Source organism: Euleptes europaea, chromosome 14 (assembly GCF_029931775.1).
Source record: "Euleptes europaea isolate rEulEur1 chromosome 14, rEulEur1.hap1, whole genome shotgun sequence".
In the NCBI taxonomy this organism is placed as follows: Eukaryota; Metazoa; Chordata; class Lepidosauria; order Squamata; family Sphaerodactylidae; genus Euleptes; species Euleptes europaea.
The window spans coordinates 45266600-45273752 of NC_079325.1; positions in this window are offsets into that span (position 1 = coordinate 45266600).

Genomic DNA, 7153 nt, shown 5'->3' on the forward strand with positions numbered 1-7153 from the left:
TTGTGATCAGACTTAGAGTCGCCAGCCTCCAGGTGCTAGCTGGAGATCTCCTGCTATTACAACTGATCTCCAGGTGACAGAGATCAGCTTCCCTGGAGAAAATGGCCACTTCAGCAATTGGACTCTTTGGCATTGAAGTCCCTCCCCTCACCAAACCCCGCCCTCCTCAGGCTCCAGCCCCCAAATCTCCAGGAATTTTCCAACTCAGAGTTGGCAACTTTAAATAGAGAAGCCATTTGAGTCTGTCAAAGGATCTGGACTTTTTAAATGTTGTGTCTTCCAGGCGATTTGTAAAGCTTAATTTCTGTAATGTTCTCTGGACACTTTTCCGCTACCAGTAGGAATTACTGAATGAACGGGGTGAATCATACGTGAATCATTACGGGAGATGTAATAGCAAACATGAGTATTCCGATTTAAAGTCTGGGGGTATCGCTTGGAGGAAAGGAGAGGCTGGGGGCTCCATTTGGAATAAATTCCCTTCTGAGCCTATGCCCCCCACCAATGCAGCCCCACTCTTCCACAGGCTGAAAAATCAGGCAAACGCTCACAGAGCAGAAAGACAAGTGGACTTCCTGTGGGAGACGACGTTTATAACTTATGCATTGCCTGGAAATGCCATAAGAAATTAATCTGTGTTACAGAAACAGCAGAGCTGCATTAATATTTTAATGCGGGGATGAATATTTAATTTGAAAGCCTTGATTTGAAAGCGAACACGACATCCCTGACACGGACAGCGGTGCCGCGCCTGTTAAGAAACGTTAATGATTTATTGGCTGTGTCGGTAGGGATAACTTCCAGCCCTCTTTTCCGTTACATAATGCCTTTGAAATATTGGTAAAGCGATTAGCGAGGACAAAAGGGGGGGAGGGAGGGAAGGGCTTCGGGAGGGCCTTTGGGGAAAGGCGGACGCCAGGGAGAACCTGCGTTCTTTGCCCCTTTGCTACAGGGCCTGACATGTTCCCCGGAGCTGCCCACCCCCCAGCCATAGGCAAGCTGGGCCTTGGGATTGCTTGGAAGCTCCACCAAACGCCTCGCAGGCGTTTCCTGCGGTGGCCCCTTCTTGGCAGGGCCGAGATTGCAGTGGTGGCTGCAAGGTCTTCTCGGAGCCAGGGCTCAAATAGTGGCTGAAATCTGAGTAGCTGACAATTCCTCACAGCCAGCCTTCTCGCACAGCTACGGAGACTTGCGTAAGCAGGAGAGGACGGGGCCTGTGGTGGATTAAAAAAAACACACAACTCTTCAGGCATGGGTTGCTGTTCTCAACAAGCCAAGGTGGGGGGAGGACAGGAGGCAGGAACTGCACGCTTCTCAGTACAGTTGACCATAGGGTTTCCAACCTCCCGGGACTAGCTGGAGATCTCCTGCTATTACAACTGATCTCCAGCCGATAAGGATCGGTTCACCTGGAGAAAACGGCCGCGTTGGCAATTGGACTCGATGGCATTGAAGTCCTTCCCCTCCGCAAACCCCGCCTTCCTCAGGCTCTGCCCCCAAAACCTCCCGCCAGTGGCAAAGAGGGACCTGGCAACCCTAGTTGACCACCATAGCTTATACTAGGGTTGCCAACCCTCAGGTACTAGCCGGAAATCTGCTATTACAACTGATCTCCGGCCGATAGAGAACAGTTCGCCTGGAGAAAATGGCCACTGTGTAGGGTTGCCACCGGCGGGAGGTTTTTGGGGTGGAGCCTGAGGAGGGCAGGGGTTTGGGGAGGGGAGGGACTTCAATGCCATAGAGTCCAATGGCCAAAGCAGCCATTTTCTCCAGGTGATCTGATCTCTATCGGCTGGAGATCAGTTGAATTAGCAGGAGATCTCCTGCTACTACCTGGCAGTTGGCAACCCTACCACTGTGGCAATTGGACTCTATTACATTGAAGTCCCTTCCCTTCCCAAACCTTGCCCTTAGGGTTACCAGGTCCCTCTTCACCACTGGCAGGAGGTTTTTGGGACAGAGCCTGAGGAGGGCAGAGTTTGGGGAGGGGAGGAACTTCACTGCCACAGAGTCCAGTGGCCAAAAGTGGCCATTTTCTCCAGCTGAACTGATCTCTATCGGCTGGAAATCAGCTGTAACAGCAGGAGATCTCTAGCTAGTACCTGGAGGTTGACAAGCCTAGTGATGCAGAAGATATGGACTACTGAGGGTGGCCGTGGAAGGTGCAGTCGGCCAATACCACTGTGGCAGATGCGCAGTTTGTCACTTCGCACTGCCGGTAAAAAGCTTTACACGCGAGGATACCGGCTTTCAATTTAAACTGTGTTTCTTTACTAATTGTAATTTTGTGAATGTTATTTACGCATTAATTTGCCCTAGTAATCTAATTTATATTGGTAAAACATTACACCCTTTAAAATTATGGATTGAAGAACATAGGTCTCGGATTAGAAACAATATTTTGGACGCACCAGCTGTGGACCATTTTAAACGTTTCAGGCATTCTGAGGATGACATTAGGTTTTCTGCTGTGTGGCAAATAACACCAAAAAAGTTTGAAAGAACAAACATAGAGAAACTTTTGTGCCAACAGGAGGCACGCTTCATTCACCTGTTTTACTCAGTTTCCCCCAAAGGGTTAAATGCAATGAATAATCTCACCTCCTTTTTGTGAGACAATTATGTTTGCTAATTGACTTCTAAGGTTTTTGAAGTTGTGTGATGGTATATATGTGAATAGGACCAAAAGACGTTGTCGGGTCATTAAATTGATATTTCCATGATATGAAATTACTTTAAACATGCACAGTGAGTATGAATGATTGTTATACAAGGTTGTATATATTTGTTAAGTTTTAAATGATGTAATATAATATCCTGATTGTAATATACTTTTCAGTTGCTGGCGTGTAAGACTGACTGATTACCCAGTGGTCTGAGCACTGAGAGTTCTCAACTCAGACGTGGGACACATAAAGGCTCTCGTAAGAATTTGGGGTGGCTGATGAAGTAATCGAAACAGGCACTTACTGGCATCCTGTACCACCACCAAACGGACTTCAGCCTTCTTGCTAACACGAAATATTATTGTTCTTTGTAATACATGCTAAATAGCAAATTGTATTATTTTTTTGATATTTCACGCCCTTATGTAATGAACATATGAATGAATATGTACACATGTTTATGATGAAAGACAACAACCTTAAAACTAAAAAATAATGTTCAAGTGAGACTTCATTTCATACTCTCTTTATTTCATTTAGCGCAAGGTTGTTTTGTCCTTGTTATAGCCAACACCTGTCATATTTGAATATACTTCCTTACTACGGTTGTATTTTACTTTGTTTGAACCTCCAGGTGGTGGCTAGGGTTGCCAGGTCCCTCTTCTCAACCGGTGGGAGATTTTGGGGGCAGAGCCTGAAGAGGGCAGGGTTTGGGGAGGGGAGGGACTTCAATGCCATAGAGTTCAATTGCTAAAGCGGCCATTTTTCTCCAGGTGATCTGACCTCTATCGGCTGGAGATCAGTTGAATTAGCAGGAGATCTCCTGCTACTTCCTGGCAGTTGGCAACCCTAGTGGTGGCTGGAGATCTCCTGCTATTACCACTGATCTCCAACCAACAGAGATCAGCTCCCTTAGAGAAAATGGCCACTTTGGCTGTTGGATGCTATGGCATTGAAGTCCCTCCCTTCTCCAAACCCCGCCCTCCTCAGGCTCTGCCCCCAAAATCTCCAGGTATTTCCCAACCCAGAGCTGGCAACCCTACGTGCCACTGGAACCCCTCCCAAAAGAGCTCCATTAGAAACTGGCTGGCTGGCATTCCAAGGTCTCAGGCAGAGAAAAGGTCTTTCTTAATACCTGCTGCTTGAGCGGAGATGCCAGAGACTGAAAAGATCAAGCTGCTTGGCTTTTTTAATCAGTGAGAAAGAAAGTATTGTGGAGCTCAATTAGAACAGTTCTTTTCTGGAAGGCCTTTGAAAGGGGCTGAATTATCCCCTAAAACTGACAATTTGCACAAGGTTTTATTTTCTGGGTCTGATGTGCTTGTGTGCTTCCACTGCTGTTTAAAGCTTTTAGTAAAGCGAGGTTGTGCCTTTTTAAATTGCTCTTTGTTTTTATTGATTTGCTTTTGGTCTTATAGGTATTTTATGTAAATTTTATTGAGGAGGGTTTTTTTTGGGGGGGGGCAGTGTTTACTTATCATAAGCTGTCCCACATGTTTTAAATCAAAGGGTGTGGTATAAATTTTAAATATAGTATACAACACATAGAGTAGATCCCTAATAGAGAAATCTTTGGTATGGGAATAGAAGTGCTACAAACATTGTCTCTATTTCCTGTTGTGAAATGTTAGCATGGTGTGTGCCTCTGACGTACACTCTACAGGATTTTTTATGTATTTATTAAGCACATCTCATCTCTTTTGTCTTGTACACTGAGGGGCTTTCAAGATGGCTTACAAATAATTTACAACAAAGCCATGCAATTGCTATGCATGCAATGAACTTTCAGAGCCAGTCAAAGCTGGCTGTAACGTAGTTCAGACAGAAGAAATGTCTAATGCATCATTTGGTCAGTTTATGGATCATTTTGACCCAATTACCTTGATGGGGATTGACAGGGCCCTGACCTGGATGGCCCAGGCTAGCCTGATCTCATCAGATCTCAGAAACTAAGCAGGGTCAGCCTTGGTTATTACTCGGATGGGAGACCACCAAAGAATACCAGGGTTGCTATGCAAAGGATGGCAATGGAAAACCACTAGGATTGCCAGCCTCTAGGTGGTGGCAGGAGATCTCCCGCTATTTCAACCAATCTCCAGGTGATAGAGATCAGTTCCCCTGGAGAAAATGGCTGCTTTGGCCATTGGACTCTATGGCATTGAAGTCCCTCCCCTCTCCAAATCCCACCCTCTTCAGACTCCGCCCCAAAAACCTCCTGCCGGTGGCAAAGAGTGACCTGGCAACCCTACGTGAACATGAGGCTGCAGCAGGGGCACAGAAGAGGTTGAAGCATGACAAAACCATGTTGGGTTTGAAGAGTTAAAGCCTCCTTACCATAGACCAGGGCCCTACTCTGAACCAAGGCCCTTTGCAGCAGCTATTTGGCTTAACAGTGTAGAGAAAATTCATACATCTTCCAGGGTCAAATCTGTTTTTGCTGGTAGCAACCGGCCCCAGGTAACCTGTTGAGCTTTGCAGCTGAGTGAAGATATGAACTCTGTTCTCCCCACTGGGTGTATAGTGCGGTCCAGTTGCAGCCGGTTTATGGCAACCCAGTGGGTTATTAAGGCAAAATACTAACAGAGTGGTTTGCCATTGCCTTCTTCTGCATACCAAGCCCGGTATTCCTTGGTGATCTCCCATTCAAGTACTAGCCAGGAGTGACCCTGCTTAGCTTCTGAGTTCTGATGAGATCAGGCTAACCTGGGCCATCCATGTCCGGGCATTCTCCCTGCTTCCACCACGCTAGTTCTCTGTTTGTATTTGGTACGAATTCTCTGTGCACCAAAAACCTGTACACATCAATTGTGCCTGGTGAATAAATGCCACAGCCAGAGGGCATGTGAAAGCTAGAACTGCCTCATTCCGTAGGACGTAAATGCTGTTCCAAAGAGAATGGGAGCTTCCTGTACCTCGCCCTGAAGCACTAAATTGCCTTCTAAAGCAAACAACCCCAAAAGTGAGATTAACCCAAAACAGCACAGCTTGGGCTGAAACATGGGTTTCCTTTCCATTGTGCCCTATACTTTGCCTTGGTTCTTCTTGACTTCAGTGACGTCGGTTTTATTAAAACATCTTTATAAGGGCACAGGCTGGAATATTAGGAAAGGGCAGCTCACACCTCTCATCTGTTTGTATTGAGTCAACCAGCAACTTTCTGGCTTTTGTTTTTTTGTCTCTTTTCATGTTTTGCAAATGGTTGGCAGTTAAAGCAAAACACATTGTTGAAATCACAACTGGGTGTATACCAAATGGGGAAACCCACATGCAGCTGTACCAGTGTCTCTCCAATTGTTCTTTTTTGATGACTTTTCCTGTTTTCATATAATGAGTTACAGAGTGTGTTGCAAACACATTCCAAGGGAATATTATTTAGGGTAAGAAGTTTTTTTTTCCTCCAAAAGTTGTTTTTCAATTAGTTCAAAATAATGTTTTTAAAGTTGTTGAGACGATTTTGGTGCTTAGGGCCGTCTGCGGTAATTAAAAAGAAACAAGCAATAAAAAGAAACAAGCAATAGTTTTGAATCTCTGTCTCATGTTAGTCCAATCAGAAAATCCCCACTCTAATTTGCATTTGCCTTGGTATGAATCAAACCTGGGATTCACAATTTTTGTACCGTTTTCAGTGTGCCATGACACACACCGAAAGCTGTGGGTAAACATGTTAGTAAACACATGAAGCTGCCCTATACTGAATCAGACCCTTGGTCCATCAAAGTCAGTATTGTCTACTCAGACCAACAGCGGCTCTCCAGGGTCTCAGGCAGGGGTCTTTCACATCACCTACTTGCCTAGACCCTTTAACTGGAGATGCTGGGGATTGAACCTGGGACCCTCTGCATGCCAAGCAGGTGCTCTACCACTGAGCCACAGTATCTTTGGACATTTTGTTGTGGACCTCAGCATCACCCTATCAAGCAAATGTTTTTTAGGGGAATGGGTAGTGTAGGTGCCCTCTGAAAGGGAGTTTGCTGGTTCAAGATTATTTCAGCTTCTCAGCCCTATTTTGGTTTTCCTTCTTTGATTTTTCCTTCTGTGATTTTTCCTTCTTCCTGCGATCAGTTCACCTGGAGAAAGTGGCCGCTTTGGCAATTGGACTCTACAGCATTGAAGTCCCTCCCCTCCCAAACCCTTTCCTCCAAAACCTCCAGGTATTTCCCAACCTTGAGCTGGCAACCCTAGACAATTTGCCCAGTCTAATCACACACATCCCTCCTCTCTTTGTTAGTATTGAGTCAGTGGACATCAGGGAGAACTTATGGGAATTTCTGCATTTCACAGACACAACGGAAAAAAGTCTTGCAAGGGTTGAGTTGGACCGGTTGACAGAAAAGTAGGGATTGTTGGTGTGTAATATTTGTGGCCAGTGCTATGATGATCGTGCCAAATGAGTATAAGCCATTGTGCCAGGGAAAAAATTCCTCAGGCATTCTTTGTACCTTGCCTTCACCACAACTGGAATCTTGTGTTGGTGCATGCTACAGGCA